The sequence below is a fragment of the Nicotiana tabacum genome, chromosome 2, assembly GCF_000715075.1.
Source record: "Nicotiana tabacum cultivar K326 chromosome 2, ASM71507v2, whole genome shotgun sequence".
In the NCBI taxonomy this organism is placed as follows: Eukaryota; Viridiplantae; Streptophyta; class Magnoliopsida; order Solanales; family Solanaceae; genus Nicotiana; species Nicotiana tabacum.
In genome coordinates this window covers 122,292,280-122,313,331 of record NC_134081.1, presented here as the reverse complement: position 1 = coordinate 122,313,331, position 21,052 = coordinate 122,292,280, and the positions used below count along the sequence as shown (strand labels likewise).

General features: G+C 36.6%; 1 long non-coding RNA gene and 1 pseudogene across 1 annotated transcript; both read left to right on the top strand.

Annotated features, from left to right (window-relative positions):
* The window catches only part of LOC142167935 (uncharacterized), a 113,183-nt pseudogene extending 92,395 nt beyond the window's left edge, over nucleotides 1–20,788 (top strand).
* On the top strand, nucleotides 476–2,478 carry LOC142168743 (uncharacterized). Its single transcript, XR_012698687.1, has 3 exons — nucleotides 476–602; nucleotides 871–989; nucleotides 2,177–2,478. It is a non-coding gene; the product is annotated as an uncharacterized LOC142168743 (long non-coding RNA).
* Nucleotides 20,789–21,052: the final 264 nt, after the last annotated feature.

Genomic DNA, 21,052 nt, shown 5'->3' with positions numbered 1-21,052 from the left:
TTATATATATATATATATATATATATATATGTGTGTGTGTGTGTGTGTGTGTGTGTGTGTGTGTGTGTATCGAATATAGCTTATATATCTTAAGTTGTATATATAGTATATTATATACTATACTATACTATATTATACTATATGTATAGCTTAAGATATATAAAAAGACAAAAATATTGTAAAGAGATATTCAAATCAATGCGTTATATTTTTATTATAGCATTAAAAATTATGGCAATATCTTTCTTAGTCTTCCTCCCCCCTATGGAATGAGCACAACAAGGTGCTACTATTTGGCCCGCTAAGGGACCGGACCGGTCCCGGGCCCTGGCGGACTAAACGGTCCCGAGCCTGACGGGCCCAAATCATAGGACCGGCCCACGAAACCGGACCAAGTCCGCTAAAACCGGGCCAAACAGTCCTGGCCCATTTAGCCCGCGATTCCGGGCCTGTACCGGCCCACTTGCCACCCTTACCTCCAATCCATTTTCAGGTCTTCTCTGTATATCACAAAATTGTTTCAGAAATAGGCTATGTAAGGGCTCTTATCGTTCGTGCTGCCCAACTCATCTCTTTCTCACCATCACCAGACACCATCCTAGGTAACTTCATTATCTCTCCCTCGCTCTTTCTCTCTCTTCCCTATCTATATACCTATTATCACTAATGAGGGGTAGCCAACTATGGCGATTGAATCTGTCAGCGTTTTTGCATTCACGTGTTTGATATAATGATCTTTTTAGTTGCTTTCATGGTTATTTTACTTTTCACACTGATTGTGTGGGAAATGTATCGTGTATTTAAGGTGTTCGATGAAATGCTTTTGCAAAATATCTTACTCTTGTCTTCCATTTTTTATGTTGATTTCAGATGATTCATAAATCTTTGACTGTCTCATATTGTCCGATAGTTGAACATTTATCCAATATCAAGTTCAAACAAGGTGGAGTTGATAGGAGCTAGAAAATTTGCTAAAAGTATCGCTAAAGGTGTGACTAAATCTCGGATATTTCCTATTTCTCCTATTCTAATTGCCCACCTGTCTCTTCTTGTTGCACTGCTTTTGTGTCTTTTGGGTTACTGTATTTGATCATAATTCCACATTGTCAGTAGGTAAGAATGCAAATTAGCTATATTTCATCAATCTAAAAAGCATGTTCATGCTTTCCTTTTCTTACATTTGGCTTTTGTCTGTTATCTAACTTTTTATTTACTTATTTTACATTTTCATCATTTCTATAGAATACTATGAGGTAAGGTTCTACTTCTTAGCCCTCAATTTCGTGATTTTATCGAAAATAGGTAATAAGCCAAGCAATTCTTGGGTGTGGGAGTTATTTATTTTACATGCATGTACCATCAAGGGTAGTAGGAAACTATTTGAGCTCATTTGTGTAAACATTGGGTAGAGGGATGAAAGGCCTGGAAACCTTAATGTATACCTAGTGTTTGATAAAATACTCAAGTGAGCTGGAATTACGAACTCCTTCCCAATGATGTGCGGCCATCGTGCCAAGAATGATATTGCTTCATGGCCCTTGGTGCCAATGAAATGAATGATATGAAAAAGATTACGAAATGAGTGGTAAATCCTTTTTATAATAAATGTCTTGGGAGTATCATTTATCCATCGAGGAAGAGTAGGTCGGAACAACCTAACCCTGAACCTACACGCGCCAGTGTAGGAGTGATTGAGGGGTAAGTCCCCGTACTAATATGATGAGATTGTTTCCCCTTATATGGGATGAGATTGGTGTGTCGAGATGTTTCCCCTTAAATGGGATGGGATTATTGCTAGCGAGATGTGATGTAATGTCGACCCACATGACATTGTGGTGAGACGGCTTAGCCGATAGGGCTGAGATCGAACGCCATGTCGCGCACATGGTGGTATTGTGAGTGTATGTATTGGGGTAAGACGACTTAGTTATTCGGGCTGAGATCGGACTCCGTGCTAAAACACAGTGGTGTATCGGTGCTAAAGATCTCCCAACTTAAATTAATAAAATTTACTTGAAATTTACCTTTCCCCTAACTTGACACCTTGATATTGTGTGAGTCTCTTGAGAGGGTGTTACTCGTTCTATTGAGAGAGTGTTTATTTTTATATACTAGTACAATTCCATATGTACTAATGTCCCTTTTGCCGAATGTGCTGCATCTTTAATGGATGCAGGTGGTCCGATAGCAGGTGGTATTTATCAGTGATAGCAGCACACTGTCTCCTCAGCTGACTTGTTGAGCCCCACTTCATTTTGGGGTCCTGTATCTTTTATCCTTTGTATATAGCGTTTTGAGGTATAGCCGGGGCCTTATTTCTGGCACTGTCACAGCACTCTTTTGTTCCTATTAGAGGCTCCGTAGACATAGTGTGGGTTGTATTTGTTTTTAGGAAGGCTAAAACTAAAAATGTTGTAATCGTATCATCTGTTCCACTTTAACTATGATTGTGCAACGTACTGTTTTAGAGACTTGTTAATGATGTAACTAATGGAAATGAATTGGTGTTATTCACATGACCTCTTGCTGTCTAATTAATAAAATGTACTCTTCTCTTCATTCATGGGCGAGTGGGGTAGATGACACTGTGCACGCTTGTTCAATCAGGGTAACTCTGTTGAGCGTCGGTCGCGTTCCCCGAGGTCGGGGTGTGACAAACTTGGTATCAAAGCCTAAGGTTTTAAAGTGTCCTATGATGTCTCGAAGCCGTGTCTAGTAGAGTCCTTCTTATCGGTGTGTTGTCTACCACATCTATAATTAAGAGGCTACTTGGGCATTTAGGAATAATACCCTTCTTTGACATTCTAGATCGTGCGATAAGACTGATTGTAAGATTGTTCCTCCTTTAACTCGTGCATTGTTCTAATTTTCAGTATATAATATGGCGCCTAGGAAGAAAGCAAGAACTGGCCAATGAGCCAATGCCACCCCAGGAGTGGTAGTTGATCCTTTACTTGATGATGCAAGTGAGCACCCGGCGGGTGAGAATATTCCCCCGACTACTACACTGCCTGATTCCACTAACCTGATCAGACCGCAATAGTTCCTGCACCTACTGAGGGTGCAACGATCCCTCCAACTGATATTCCAGTTCTACCTCCAGCCCCAACTTCCAGTCCATGTGTATCTGATGGGGATCTTAGGGGAGCCATACAGATGTTAACTCAGATAGTGGCTTCCCAGGCCCAGAGATCAAATATTGCACCCACTTCTTCTAGTCAGTCAGGGGATTCCACTAGTTCTAGGGTGAACAGGTTTCTCCAGTTGGATCCTCTAGTGTTCACATGTACTGATCCTGAGGAGGACCCTCAGGATTTTATTGACGAGTTGCACAAGACCCTCCGAGTTATGTGTGCTACTGAGATGGAGAGAGTAGTGTTGGCCTCCTACTGCCTGAAAGGGGTGGCATATTATTGGTTTGAAAAGTGGGAGGACACCCGTGAGGAGGGAAGCCCTCCGGCAAGGTGGGGTGAGTTTGCTGATACTTTCATTGATCATTTATTACCTACCGAGACTAAGGCTGCCCGTGCCGCTGAGTTTGAGAGCCTGAAGAAAGGTAGATTGAGTGTGCGGGAGTATCATATGATATTCGCGCGCCTGTCCAAATATGCCATCTACATGTTGCTCACAATGGAGGCTAGAGTGTGCCAGTTTGTGCAGGGCCTTAGCCCCTTGGTTATTAATGAGGCCGCTACAACTCCCTTGAATTTTGATATGAATTATGGTAAGATGGTGGCATTTGATCAAGCCACAGAGACCCACAAATTGAAGAATAGAATGGAGTGTGAGAGCAGCAGCAAGGCCAGGTCCGCGTATAAAGAACTTTTCGTGGAAATTATATAGTGGCAATACGTTATTTGCAGCTAAACCTTTCTTGCAAATGAAAAAAGTACCGGCAAATGAGCATTGGCCTGAAAATATACCTTTTTACCCGCAATAGAAAAGAATGACCACTAAAGAACTAATTGAAAACAAAATTTTCAAATCCGTCCCTCTAATTCTTTTGACATCAATCACCTCTTCCCTCCAATTAAGGGTGGCAAGAGGGACCGGTCCTAAGTGGGCTTCGCGGGCCCGGTCCTAAATGGGCCGGTCCTATGCGGTCCGGTCCTAAATGATCCCGGGCTTCGCGGGCTTATTGCTGGAACCGGCTCGGGACCGGGACCACGAACTAACGGTCCCGGGTTAAGTGGGCCGGTCCCGGGTCTAAGTGGGCCTAAACGGGCCTAAGCGGGCCCAACAGATACTTTTTATTTTTAATTTTTTTAAATAAAAATTAGAGAAAAAAATAGTAATAAAGATATATAAGGTATATTCGATTTATATACTATATATACATAGTATATAAGCCATATTCGATAGTATACATCTTAAAATATACTATATATTCATCTTAAGATATACTATATATACATAATATACTAGATATACTAGATATATATATATATATATAGTATAGTATAGTAGATCTTAAGATATATATACATCTTAAGATATATAAGCTATATTCGATATATATATATAAGCTTATATATATAAGCTATATTCGATTTACTATATATACATCTTAAGATATGTATATATATTGAATATATCGAATATATAGTATAGTATATACTTAAGCTCATATATATATATATATATATATATATATATATATATATAGTAAGATGTATATATAGTATATCTTAAGATGTATACTATCGAATATGACTTATAAACTATGTATATATATTATAGTATATATATAGTATATTATAGTATATATATACATCTTAAGATATATATATATATATATATATATATATACACACACTATACTATATATACATAGTATATTCGATATACTCGATATACATATATATATAAGCTTATATATATACTATACTATACTATATATACATCTTAAGATATATAAGCTATATTCGATTTATATACTATATATACATCTTAAGATATATATATATATACACACACTATACTATATATACATAGTATATAAGACATATATATATATATATATATATATATATATATATATATATATAAGCTTATATATATATATACTATACTATACTATATATATATCTTAAGATATATAAGCTATATTCGATTTATATACTATATATACATCTTAAGATATATATATATACACACACTATACTATATATACATAGTATATTCGATATACTCGAAAACCTTATCACGCAACTCATCGTCTAGTCCTAAGGTTTTCAGCTTTTGAAGCTTACAATTCGGAGCTATATGGCCAAATTTACAACACTTATAACACTTAATGTCAGCTAGGTCTCTCTTAGACCTATTTTTGGTAAATCTAGTAGCCTTACGATGGGCTTTTTTAGCTTCTCGTTCTTCTTTGGATCTATATCTAGATCTTTTTCTCCTATAAGGACTGTCTTGGTTGGGGTATCTATGATACTTATGTTTCTTCTTCTTATGAGTAGAAGTCTCGGGTAAACCGAACTGGGTGCAAAAGTCCCCTAATTGGTTTCTTTCCTTAAGCTTATCCATTTTAAGTTGTCTGGACAATCTTAATTCATTGCACAGGTTTAACCTAATTGGTTTCTTCAATACAAGTATCCTAATTGGTTTCTTTCCTTAAGCTTATCCATTTTAAGCTATCTGGACAATCTTAATTCATTGCAATGGTTTAACCATTCCTGTGTGCAAATTCCTATCAACTTACCATAGGTATAGTCTCTGTATGAAATTTCACCATAACTACCTCTTAAAATCTTTCTAACTAGACAGTCTCTAATGGGTTCTATTGAATCTATTGTTGCCTACGGCCCAGTATATTTTAATACTCAATCCAATCTGCAATTATCTTTATCTGATGTTAATATACTTGATGCATTAACATTAAATGTGAAAACGCATGGTTATAATTATGCGCCTGGTTCTGAACTTATATGTTTATCGTATAGGATTTATTTCAAATTGCTATCGACGTTAAACCCCAGATGTAAATTATATGATACATCTGATCAGACTATTTTAGTGGAAACGAATTTTGCAAAGTCTAAGGTCACCACGAGGAGACCTATTAAGTGGGAGGAAATTAATTTTCCAACTACATGAACTTTGGATTCGGTTATATCCCCCAGTCAGATAACTGATGATGTCAGCAATACTGAGTATTCTCATATTACTCAAAATCCAGATGGAAGGATTTGCATTCAGTTTGATGATAATAGTTTCACTTATAGTAGACAGTCATTTTCAAATAATAGACTGTTGCCTACTATTAGTTCTAATTATAATAGACATTCCTTTACTAGACGTAGACTGTTGCCTGATATTCAACACATTTCTCCTGTTGAACCAGTCTATGGACCAGCTAGAAATCGTGCTGCATCTTTACACATAATTTCTACTAAAGTAGGTGATAAACCAGTTGAAAGGGTTAATGTCACGACCCCAAATTCCCTCCGTAGGATGTCGTGATGGCACCTAGTCTCTAAGACTAGGTAAGCCTATCAATGCAGAATAATAATAAATATCTTAAATAAATGAACTACAATTCAAACAATTTTAACTCCCAAAACCCGGTAGAAATAAGTCACAAGCTTCTAAGAATTTATTCTTTATGTCTCTATACATCAGAGTCTAAAGCAAATAAGGAAGACAACATAGTAAGATAGAAGGAGACTCCGGAGTCTACGGACGCTGGCAGATATACCTCAAAGTCTCCTCGTATAGCTAGTTTACTGATGCGTGGTCTGATAAGATGTACCTGGATCTGCACAAAAAGATGTACAGAAGCGTAGTATGAGTACACCACAGCGGTACCCAGTAAGTGCCAAGCCTAACCTCGGTAGAGTAGTGACGAGGTCAGGTCAGGCCCTGCTGGAGAATAAATAATGGCATGGTAAAATGTTTAAACAATATTATAAGATAAAATGACAATGAAAATGAATCAAGGAGTATGTCACATTTAATTACATCAAATAATGGCAAATAAATACCTCGTTGAAACAAAACAGAATTCTTTTCAACTTTAAGAAAATCACAACAATAATCAAAGGCAACTATGGCCATAAATCAATATCAACAAGGGCACTCCCGAGGTACCGCCTCGTAGTCCCAAATCATAAATAAATTCACAATATCTCATTTCCTTATATCACCGCGGGAGCCTTCACAATTTATTTAAAGAAAATATTTTTTTCCGAAATAGCATCCCGCGTTTTAACCACCCTTATCACACCGCATGACTTCTAGTAGTTCCCTTACTAACCACGCGTATCAAGCCACCCTTATCTTACCGCATGCGTATCAATATCATAATATATCACAATTTGCACCTCAAGTGCTCAAATAATTTAACTTGCCAAAATAATTCAACAACAATATTTTTCCACAATAAAGAGCTCACGGCTCATGCCAAAATAAATCATCAATAATAGTTTTTCACGATAAAGAGCTCACGGCTCCCTCACAATGAGTATAAAAATATTCAGGAGTAAATAATTTAGAAAAATAATATTTCAAAATCTTTACCTCTAAAACAAACGTTCGTCCTCGAACGGAGTTAGAAAAAGTACCTAAGTTGGTGAATAAGTGTAGATAACAGCTGCGTAAATCATTCTCGACCTCCCAAGTCGCCTCCTCGACCGGATGACCCCTCCACTGAACCTTTACAGAAGCAATGTTCTTTGACCTCAGCTTTCGAACCTGCCTATCTAAAATATCCACTGGTTCCTCAACATAAGATAGATCCTTGTCCAACTGAACCGAACTGAAGTCTAATACATGAGACGAATCGCCGTGATATTTCCGAAGCATAGAAACATGGAATACCGGATGAACCGCAGAAAGACTAGGTGGTAGTGCAAGTCTGTAAGCCACCTCTCCAACTCTCTCAAGAATCTCAAAAGGCCCAATATACCTAGGGCTCAACTTGTCCTTCTTCCCGAACCTCATCACACCCTTCATAGGCGAAACCCGGAGCAATACCCGTTTACCAACCATGAATGCAACATCATGAACCTTCCGATCCGCATAACTCTTCTGTCTAGATTGGGCTGTACGAAGTCGATCCTGAATCAACTTAACCTTTTCCAAGGCATCCTGAACCAAGTCTGTACCCAAAAGTCTTGCCTCGCCTGGTTCGAACCAACCCACCGGAGACCGGCACCGCCTACCATACAAGGCCACATACGGAGCCATCTGGATGCTTGACTGGTAACTGTTGTTGTAAGCAAACTCCGCAAGTGGTAAGAACTGATCCCAAGCACCCCCAAAATCTATCACACACGCACGAAGCATATCCTCCAGTATCTGAATAGTGCGTTCGGACTGCCTGTCCGTCTGAGGGTGAAATGTTGTACTCAACTCTACCCGGGTACCCAACTCATGTTGTACTTCCCTCCAAAACCGTAAGGTAAACTGTGTACCCCGATCAGAGATGATAGATACCGGTACATCGTGATGTCTAACAATCTCGCGAATATATACCTGAGCCAGCTGCTCTGAAGAGTAAGTAGTAATCATAGGAATGAAATGAGCTGATTTGGTCAGCCTATCCACAATCACCCAAACTGCGTCCAACTTCCGCTGAGTCCGTGGGAGCCCAACAACGAAATCTATAGTGATCCGCTCCCATTTCCATTCTAGAATCTCTAACTTCTGAAGTAATCCACCCGGTCGTTGATGCTCATATTTTACCTGTTGACAATTTAAACACCGAGATACATACCCCACCATGTCCTTCTTCATCCGCCTCCACCAATAGTGCTGTCTCAAGTCTTGATACATCTTCGCAGCACCTGGATGAATGGAGTACCGCGAACTGTGAGCCTCCTGGAGAATCAACTCACGTAAGCCGTCCACATTAGGCACACATAGCCTGCCCTGCATCCGTAATACACCGTCATCTCCAATTGCGACTTCTTTGGCATCACTGTGTTGAACTATATCCTTAAGGACCAGCAAATAGGGGTCATCATACTGACACTCCTTGATACGATCATAAAGAGAAGACTTAGAAACCACACAAGCCAAAACTCGACTCGGCTCGAAAACATCCAATCTGACAAACTGGTTGGCCAAGGCCTAAATATCCAAGGCCAAAGGCCTCTTTGCTATCGGTAAATATGCTAAGCTGCCCAAACTCTTCGCCTTACGACTCAAGGCATCGGCCACTGCATTGGCCTTCCCAGGATGATAGAGAATGGTGATGTCATAATCCTTAAGCAACTCCAACCACCTCTGCTGCCGCAAATTAAGATCATTATGTTTAAATAGATGCTATAGACTTCGGTGATCGGTGTAGACCTCACAATGGACACCGTACTAATAATGCCGCCAAATCTTCAAGGCATGAACAATAGCTGCTAACTCAAGGTCATGGACCAGATAATTCTTCTCATGTACCTTTAACTGTCGGGACGCGTAGGACCCTACTGTCTTACATCAACATTGTGCCGAGACCAATACGCGACACATCACAATACACAGTAGAAGACCCTGAACCTATAGGTAATACCAACATTGGGGCTGTAGTCAAAGCTGTCTTGAGATTTTGGAAGCTCTCCTCACATTCCTTGTTCCATCTGAATGGAGCACCCTTCTGGGTCAATCTGGTCTTAATAGTTGTTCATAATCAATTACAAAATCGTCAATTAACTTCATGTTAACAAAAAAATCGTTGCAAACCTTCACAATACTGATAACTAGATGCGAGGCATGAAGACCTCATAATTAGTTATCCGAATTAACGAGTCACATTTAATGCCACCTAGGCGGGCACCTACCTCGTAGGTTAAAAATTAATAATTACAACACGAATTTGACAACTATGCACAGAGAATTTCATATAAGAATTTTCAAATAAGCCTAACAGGCATGACTCCCTATTAGTACTATAGTACAAATTTAATTTCACAAGGGAGAACTTAAACACAAGAATTTTTCTCACAAGGATCTCGTCCTTATATAACTTCCACCGTAGCTCGTAGCCTGGTTTAAATATATCAATTTATATAAAAATATGAGGATCTCGTCCTCAGTTCTGAATCACAAGTAATATGCACATCGTGCCAATTGAAAATTTCCATTTTCTCCTTTTAAATAATTTCGGTTACACCAAATCACAACACATAATGAACCCCACACCGCTAGGACATATAATTCACAATTTGCAATTAATTATTTGGAATTTACATCAAAATTTACCGAAATGAGTAACAGAAAGCCACATTTAGACTCGCAACTCTTATTATGACCAACACGAAATAATAGGCGTAGTTATCTCCATAAAATCTTCCAACAGGGGTAAACACATAAGTAGATTATAGAATTATGAAGCTCACTCATAAGTGGAGCACAATAGGAGGACTCATCTCGATACTCAAAACCGAATCAAGTTAAGGAAATTATTCCTTTATATAATATCAAGGTCGTACCTGTAACGACACCAACTGATGTAGCGACCTCCGCCATACCATAAAAGAAATATATCAATGGCTGGGTCTCCACCTCTAGGACGCCTTCTACCCGTCTTTTCTCCACTCCTAACTGGTCGTGTGAGTGGTGTAGTAACTACAATGGAACACGTAGCCCGAGTGCTTTGATGAAATAAGTCTCTCCCAAGTTTGGGATAATTTTCTCATGATGTGCCTAGTATCACCGTATTCATAACAACCCCTTTGCGGGTTAGGCTGCTCATATTGAGTCTATGCCAGATAATTGGAATAACTATTGTAGGAACTCATGTCGGTGGTGCATTAAAAGAACTTACTGGAGCACTCTGAGTAATCCGATGTGCGGACTGGGTTGGACGACTGCCTGAGCCCCCGCCATAATGATTTATACTTGCAGAGTAGAATCCATTGAATCCCCCAGAACCTCGAGACGTCTTGGTCTCCTTAGTTTCCTTTTTCCTTACCCCGAACACGTTCTAATATCTTGGTAATTTGTACAACTAGCATAAATGAAGTATCAGCTTGTAGCTCCCGAGTCGTACAAAATTTTATGATTATAATTAAGTCCGTTAATGAGTCTGTGGACTCGCCCTCTGGCTGTAGGAAGCGAAGTAGGAGTATGACGGGCTAACTTATTAAACTTGGTGGCATATTCTGACATCGTCAATGGTGACATGACCCAACCGTTCAAACCCTATGCGCCACGCATTATGGAGAGTCTGGGAAACAAACTCTTTCAAAAGCATTTCTAAGAACTAAGCCAAGTGGGCGGTGTTGCATTGGCTGGTCTGCCCCCTTCATAGGCTTACCACGAACACCGGTGGTGAATTATCTCTCCCAAGGCAAATTTCTTCTTTTGTTATGCTGACTCAACACTGTTGAGCTGACCCATTTCTTAACATACTCTTCGACTCTTCTTTGGGGTAACCCTTACCCCTATTTATACACAACGATCATAAAAGTAGAGCTCCATACTGACAAATCTTGTCATGAACCACATAGTCCAGACTCTCGTCAACAAGTGTACTTACTCCGAAGCACCCCAAAATCCGCAACAGTGACGTCCACGCTGAGTAGACCTTCTACAAATTTAGAGTTGTTTCTATAACTCCTTTGATATTGAAGTATAGGATTATTAAGGAGGCGTACATACCGCAAGTCCTAACCTTATCCTCCACAAAATCTCAGGTCTTAAACATGTGTAAATTTTAGGGAACCTTTCAGTACCACATATATACATTTCAGGCCAAAATTGATATAATACATGACCCCACAATCCACCCATTGGTAGTGGACTCCCCCCATTCGGCGCGAAGTCATAGGTCACAATGTCCAATGATCCTCAATAATAACCTTCAAAGCTTGTATAAATCAACCAGACGCCAACGTCCGTTGCACCCCCTCATGATTCACTAGGTGATCTCTCAATACGTCCGCATCTTCAGTCGGAACCACACGTTGAGGCAATGTTTGAGCATCTATGACTCCCTCATAGTCCATATACGGCATTACAACCATCGACGCACAACTGATACCGAGTGCGCAATGTCATACACGAGTGGATACAAAGGAATATAAGATATATATTTTAAGCTAAATCAATGCCGCACGATAAGGAGTAAAAGAAGTGAATATTTCCTAACAGTTCCATAGCCTCTCGAAGATAAGTACAGACGTCTCCGTACCGATCCGCAAGACTCTACTAAACCTGCTTGTGACTCATAACACATATGAACCTAGTGCTTTGATACCAACTTGTCACGACCCCAAATTCCCTCCGTAGGATGTCGTGATGGCACCTAGTCTCTAAGACTAGGTAAGCCTATCAATGCAGAATAATAATAAATATCTTAAATAAATAAACTACAATTCAAACAATTTTAACTCCCAAAACCCGATAGAAATAAGTCACAAGCTTCTAAAGCAAATAAGGAAGACAACATAGTAAGATAGAAGGGGACTCCGGAGTCCACGGACGCTAGCAGATATACCTCGAAGTCTCCTCGTATAGCTAGTTTACTGATGCGTGGTCTGATAAGATGTACCTGGATCTGCACAAAAAGATGTACAGAAGCGTAGTATGAGTACACCACAGCGGTACCCAGTAAGTGCCAAGCCTAACCTCGGTAGAGTAGTGACGAGGTCAGGTCAGGCCCTGCTGGAGAATAAATAATGGCATGGTAAAATGTTTAAATAATATTATAAGATAAAATGACAATGAAAATGAATCAAGTAGTATGTCACATTTAATTACATCAAATAATGGCAAATAAATACCTCGTTGAAACAAAACAGAATTCTTTTCAACTTTAAGAAAATCACAACAATAATCAAAGGCAACTACGGCCATAAATCAATATCAACAAGGGCACTCCTGAGGTACCGCCTCGTAGTTCCAAATCATAAATAAATTCATAATATCTCATTTCCTTATATCACCACGGGAGTCTTCACAATTTATTTAAAGAAAATATTTTTTCCCGAAATAGCATCCCGCGTTTTAGCCACCCTTATCACACCGCATGACTTTTAGTAGTTCCCCTACTAGCCACGCGTATCAAGCCACCCTTATCTCACCGCATGCGTTTCAACACCCAGACCTTATACCACCGCATGCGTATCAATATCACAATATATCACAATTTGCACCTCAAGTGCTCAAATAATTTAACTTGCCAAAATAATTCAACAACAATATTTTTTTCACAATAAAGAGCTCACGGCTCATGCCAAAATAAATCATCAATAATAGTTTTTCACAATAAAGAGCTCACAGCTCCCTCACAATGAGTATAAAAATATTCAGGAGTAAATAATTTAGGAAAATAATATTTCAAAATCTTTACTACGTTGCTTCAATATCAAGTTTAAAAATGTCAAATACTTCATATTAATAATATTTAATTTAAAGAAAATCAACCTTCAAATAATGCACAGAATAAAAGAAACCAAGTTTCAACTAAACAGTAAAACAATTAGTAAGAAAAGATCAAACAAATTTGAAGTATATATCTCAGATCAATGATGAAGAATATAACAAGATAAAATAATTTAATAAATGCGCAACAGTGATCTACACAATTTAAAAATATAATCTTTCGCAATTTAGCCCGTGTACACACTCGTCACCTCGTGCACACGACTTTCAACACATTTTAATAATCATATCAATATCAATCCTAGGGAAAATTTCCCCCACACAAGGTTAGACAAGTCACTTACCTCGACTTGCTCCAATTTAACCAAGTATTATGCTTTTTCCTCGAATTTTCGACTCCGATCGACTCGTATCTAGTCATAATTAATTCGATACAGTCAACAAAAATTATAGTAATCAATTTCATAAGAAAATATTACATTTTCATTAAAATTCGAAATTAGTTCAAAATTTGCCTGTGGGGCCCACATCTCAAAATCCGGCGAAACTTATATAATCCGATAACCCATTTAATTACGAGTCCACCCATACCAATTTTACCAAAATCCGATAACAACTCGACCTCCAAATCTTAAATTTTCGTTTTTGGAAGATTTTGCAAAAATCTTTATTTCTTCCATTTAAATCCGAAATAAATGATGAATATGACCATGGATTTATGAAATATAATCACATTTGGATATAGGACACTTACCCAAGTTGAAGTCTTGAAGAAATCCTCAAAATCTCCCAAGAACCGTGCTCCAAAACTCCAAAACGAAATGAAGGAAATGACCATTTTTGGTCCTTAAGTTTCTGCCCCAAAAACACTATTCCGGTCGCTAAAAGTCCAATCCCGTCGCTAAAAGTGTCACATCTAGTCGCTAAAGGTGCACACCAGGACTATTTACACTAGCAGTTTTATTTCACTAAAAAGGCTCTAACTCCATCATACGAACTCGGAATTCGACGATTCTTGTTCCTATGAGTCACAAATAAAACTACGAACCCATTCGTTCAATCGAAACTCAATTCGGAGCTCATTTTCTCAATATGATACCAATTTCGCTCGTTAAACAATTAACTCATATTTCGCGCTTAAAACTCAATCGCGACTTGATGAAATTAGACCAAACTTTCCAGATCACTCCTATAATTCATTATCAAAATGTCGAAAGTCTCGAAATCGAATTTCGATCTCTAGAACTAAAAATGGACTTTTGGATCATTACATGCTTATGTTGAAAACATCAAACTCTTCCTTGACAGCCTGTAGTGTATCAATCATAACTTCTTGTACTCAACTCCAACTGCCAAACGGTTTAAAGTTCTGCAAACTAGATACAAAGTACTATAACTTTCATGTTTTTCTCATCGCCCAACTCCTTATAGATTGCGAGATATATATTTTTAGGAATGATGCAAATTATTACTACTCATAAATGGTATATCAAATGTACTATTCTCATTGATAATAGTTTTTCTATAACAAACATTGCCATGATTGATAGTGGAGCAGATGTTAGCTGCATTCAAGAAGGTTTAATACATACGAAATATTTTTGAAAAACTACTCATATGGTTAGATCTGCATCCGGGCATGCTTTAGATATAAAGTATAAGCTTCCTAATACGGGTATCTGTCAGAATAAAGTTTGTATTCCTCACTTCTTTTTCTTAGTAAAAAACCAGTTATACCCTCCTATTATACTTGGAACACCGTTTATTAACGCCATTTATCCTTTTACTAGCATAGACTCGAAAGGTTTTACTGCTACTTATAAGGATAAAGAGATAAGTTATACTTTTGTTACAGATCCAGTAACTAGAGATATTAATGCTTTAATTGATATGAAGCAAAAACATATTGATTCTTTACAATTAGAATTGTTTAGTATGAATATATTTGATACTTTGAATTCTACTAAAGATTGCTATTTATATTTGTGTTGAGCATCCTAGTGCTTTTTGGAATCGAAAAAAGCATATTGTCACTCTTCCATATGAAGACAATTTCTCTGAGGATGATATTCCTACTAAATCTCGACCTTGTCAGATGAACGCAGAATTAGTAGAATTTTGCAAAAAAGAGATTGATAGCTTGCTACAAAAGGATTTGATAAAACCATCAAAATCGCCTTGGTCTTGCACAGCTTTTTATATTAATAACGCAGCTGAAAAGGAACGTGGTGTTCCTAGATTAGTCATTAATTATAAGCCCTTGAATAAATATTTGAAGTGGGTTAGGTATCCTATTCCTAATAAAAGAGATTTATTGTCTAGATTATATGATGTCAATATATTTTCAAAATTTGATTTAAAATCTGGATATTGGCAGATTCAAATATTTAAAGAGCATACTTATAGAACTGCTTTTAATGTTCCATTTGGGCAATATGAATGGAATGTTATGCCTTTTGGTTTGAAGAATGCCCCTTCAGAATTCCAAAAAATTATGAATGATATTTTCAACCCCTATCTAGACTTCATCATTGTTTATATCGATGACATTTTGGTATTTTCCAAAACACTTGAAATGCATATTAAGCGTTTAGACATTTTCAAAAGAATTGTTATACAAAATGGTTTGGTTATCTCAAAACAAAAAATGAGTTTATTCCAAACTAACATTCGATTCTTAGGACATTATATTTGTTAAGGAAAAATTACTCCTATTCAAAGATCGATAGATTTTGCTTCAAAATTTCCCGATGTTATTACTGATAGAACTCAGTTACAAAGATTTTTGGGAAGTTTAAATTATATTTCGCCTTTTTATAGAGACTTGTCACGTGATTTAGCCCCTTTATATGATAGGCTAACAAAGAATTATAAAAATCCTTGGACTGATAGTCATACTACTTTGGTTAAAAATATTAAGCAACGTGTTAAATCTTTACCTTGCTTAACCCTTGCTAATCCTGCATGGCAAAAGATTATAGAGACTGATGCGTCTAATATTGGTTACGGAGGGATTTTGAAACAAATAAATCCCAATAATAAACATGAATATCTAATCAGATTCTACTATGGTAAATGGTCTGAAGCCCAGAGAAAATACGCTACTGTGGCACATGAAATGTTAACCATAGTAAAATGTGTTTTAAAATTTCAAGACGACTTATACAATCAAAAGTTTTTGATAAAAACTGACGCACAATCTGTTAAATATATGTTTAACAAAGACTTTAAACATGATGCCTCGAAAATGATATTTGCAAGATGGCAGGCTCAATTAGCCCCTTTTGATTTTGAGATACAATATAAAAAGGGAATTGATAATTCTCTGCCAGATATCTTATTCCGTGAATATTTACAGGATGGAACCCCCCTGGGGTAGGGGAAGAGGTAGAGGTTGGGGAAGATCATCCCCACAATCCAGAGGAAAATCATCACCTTCAGGATCGTCATACGGATCCACATCAAACTCCCCAGTTATACAAATGGGAAGAAAGACTTTAACCAATGAGAGGATATCTCTCAGAGAAGAATCATCGATCGAACCATCTGTCCATCTGGAAGATATTCCAGAAGATAGCCCGTTATACGGGCATTTGCAGGCCTATTTGATTGCTAAAAAACAGAAAGATATTTCTGCCAAGCAAAGTGATACTTTTGCTTCCATCACAAAAGATGACAATGATAATATCAAGTCATATGAGAAAGTGTCAAAAAAGGAAATGATATTTCTTTTAGAAAACTCTGATATTCAGAGAAAAGAAGAGCCGTGGAAGACATTCCAAAGGTATTTAATAAATGGATTATATTATCCGGGTGAGTCATACAAAACCCGCTCCTATTATGAAACAATACTAACAGTACTGGCAGTGCAGATTTAAGACCTTAGGTGAGTTTAGATGGTATAAAGACACTTTTATGAGTAGAGTGATGGAACTACCAGAGAATAAGATTGAATATTGGAAAGCTAAGTTTATAGATGGCCTTCCTTCCTTATTTGCTGAAAGAGTTAAGAAGGTTCTAAGAGGTAATTATGGTGAAATTCCATACAGAGACTATACCTATGGTAAGTTGATAGGAATTTGCACACAGGAAGGATTAAACTTGTGCAATGAATTAAGATTGTCCAGACAGCTTAAAATGGATAAGCTTAGGGAAAAATCCCAGTTAGGAGATTTTTGTACTCAGTTCGGTCTACCCGAGACTTCTACTCATAAGAAGAAGAAACATAAGTATCATAGATACCCAAACCAAGACAGTCCTTATAGGAGAAAGAGATCTAGATATAGATCTAAAGAAGAACGAGAAGCTAAGAAAGCCCATCATAAGGCTACTAGATTTACCAAAAATAGGTCTAAGAGAGATCTAGCCGACATTAAGTATTATAAGTGTGGTAAATTTGGTCATATAGCTCCAAATTATAAGTTTCAAAAGCTGAAAACCTTAGGACTAGACGATGAGTTACGTGATAAGGTTTATGGTTTGTTATACACTTCTGGATCAGAATCAGATTATTATTCTGAGTCAGAATCCGAAGCTGAAATAGATTTACTTGATTTATCTGATAGTGATAAAAATGTTGATAATACTTGTACAACTTGCAAAGGTGATACATGTGCTTGTGATGATGAATTTTATAAATTACAATCACAATTTGAAAATTTGAATATGAAAACTATTACATTTGATAATATAATAAAACTTTTAAAAGAAGTTACTGATGAAAAACTTCGTGAAAAAAATATTAATTTGGCTGCTAGTTCAAGTTCTAATTCAAGTTCTAGTTTTGTAAAACCTTTTGAAAAAGAATTTGAATATTCTCCACCTTATTCTTTACTTGAGGTTAATAACCGTCTGTTAAACAAAAATGCAACTCCAACAAGAGATTCTTCTTTAGATGATTTAAAAATTGAAGTTGAAAACTTGAAACGAGAGATCAAATCTCTTAAACAAAATCAAATGATTTGTGATAATAGGATTACTCAGATTGAGAAAATCAATTCTCCAGCTGAGAAATCTAATGATAAAAATAAAGGTATTTCTGAAATTGATATTGAAGAAAAACCTATTAGTTTTAATCCTAAACATGATATGTTTTTAGGAACATGATATATCAAATGTACTATTCTCATTTATAATAGTTTTTCTATTACAAACATTGTCATGATTGATAGTGGAGCAGATGTTAGCTGCATTCAAGAAGGTTTAATACCTACGAAATATTTTCAAAAACCTACTCATATGGTTAGATCTGCATCCGGGCATGCTTTAGATATAAAGTATAAGCTTCCTAATACGGGTATCTATCAGAATAAAGTTTGTATTCCTCACTTCGTTTTCTTGGCAAAAAACCAGTTATACCCTCCTATTATACTTGGAACACCGTTTATTAACGCCATTTATCCTTTTACTAGCATAGACTCGAAAGGTTTTACTGCTACTTATAAGGATAAAGAGATAAGTTATACTTTTTTTACAGATCCAGTAACTAGAGATATTAATGCTTTAATTGATATGAAGCAAAAACATGTTGATTCTTTACAATTAGAAATATTTAGTATGAATATATTTGATACTTTGAATTCTACTAAAGTACAGGAAAAAATTAAATTAATTTCTGAACAGATTACTATTGATATTTGTGCTGAGCATCCTAGTGCTTTTTGGAATCGGAAAAAGCATATGTCACTCTTCCATATGAAGACAATTTCTCTGAGGATGATATTCCTACTAAATCTCGACCTTGTCAGATGAACGCAGAATTAGTAGGATTTTGCAAAAATGAGATTGATAGCTTGCTACAAAAGGGTTTGATAAAACCCTCAAAATCTCCTTGGTCTTGCACAGCTTTTTATGTTAATAACGCAGCTGAAAAGGAACGTGGTGTTCCTAGATTGGTCATTAATTAAAAGCCCTTGAATAAATATTTGAAGTGGGTTAGGTATCCTATTCCTAATAAAAGAGATTTATTGTCTAGATTATATGATGCCAATATGTTTTCAAATTTTGATTTAAAATCTGGATATTGGCAGATTCAAATATTTAAAGAGCATACTTATAGAACTGCTTTTAATGTTCCATTTGGGCAATATGAATGGAATGTTATGCCTTTTGGTCTGAAGAATGCCCCTTCAGAATTCCAAAAAATTATGAATGATATTTTCAACCCCTATCTAGACTTCATCATTGTTTATATCGATGACATTTTGGTATTTTCCAAAACACTTGAAATGCATATTAAGCATTTAGACATTTTCAAAAGAATTGTTATACAAAATGGTTTGGTTATCTCAAAACAAAAAATGAGTTTATTCCAAACTAACATTCGATTCTTAGGACATTATATTTGTCAAGGAAAAATTACTCCTATTCAAAGATCGATAGATTTTGCTTCAAAATTTCCCGATGTTTTTACTGATAGAACTCAGTTACAATGATTTTTGGGAAGTTTAAATTATATTTCGCCATTTTATAAAGATTTGTCGCGTGATTTAGCCCCCTTATATGATAGGCTAAAAAAGAATTATAAAAATCCTTGGACTGATAGTCATACTACTTTGGTCAAAAATATTAAGCAACGTGTTAAATCTTTACCTTGCTTAACCCTTGCTAATCCTGCATGGCAAAAGATTATAGAGACTGATGCGTCTAATATTGGTTACGGAGGGATTTTGAAACAGATAAATCCCAATAATAAACATAAATATCTAATTAGATTCTACTCTGGTAAATGGTCTGAAGCCCACAGAAAATACGCTACTGTGGCACATGAAATGTTAACCATAGTAAAATGTGTTTCAAAATTTCAGGACGACTTATACAATCAAAAGTTTTTGATAAAAACTGACGCACAATCAGAAAAAAACGGTTACAATCTGTTATAAATACGGCTAAAAATAGTCAGATAACCATTTTATCTGACGCACAATCAGATAAAAACGGATTTTATCTGATGTTAAAATGGATTAAGTGGGAGGAAATTAATTTTGCAACTACATGGACTTTGGATTCGGTTATATCCCCCAGTCAGATAACTAATGCAGTCAGTAATACTGAGTATTCTCATATTACTCAAAATCCGGATGGAAGGATTTGCATTCAGTTTGACGATAATAGTTCCACTTATAGTAGACAGTCATTTTCTAATAATAGAATGTTGCCTACTATTAGTTCTAATTATAATAGACATTCTTTTACCAATCATAGACTGTTGCCTGATATTCAACACATTTCTCCTGTTGAACCAGTCTATGGACCAGTTAGAAATCATGCTGCATCTCTACACACAATTTCTACTAAAGTAGGTGATAAACCAGTTGAAAGGGTTAAACCTGTTGAAAAGGTTAAACCTGTTGAAAAGGTTAAGATTAACCCCCGGACAAATATTGTCCAGGATAGTGACAATATTTCTGATAAGGATATTCCTTCGGCATCCGAGATGGATTTTGAACTAAATGGTGTTTAAATGATTCCACACCAAATTGATTTTAGTCCAGGGTCACAAGCTAGAGGTTATATCCAAAAAGAATTTTCCAGTGATAAACGGAACCAGTTTAAAACTTGGTTTTTTGATACTTATAGCAAAGAGGTTTTGAATAATATTTCTCAAGAATTTTATGAAACTTGTGCTTTACATAATCAAATTATGTATTTTGCTCCTTGGTTTATAACCACATATTTACCACTTTTTATAAAAGTTTTGGAAAGATCTTATAAAGACGGGAGTGAA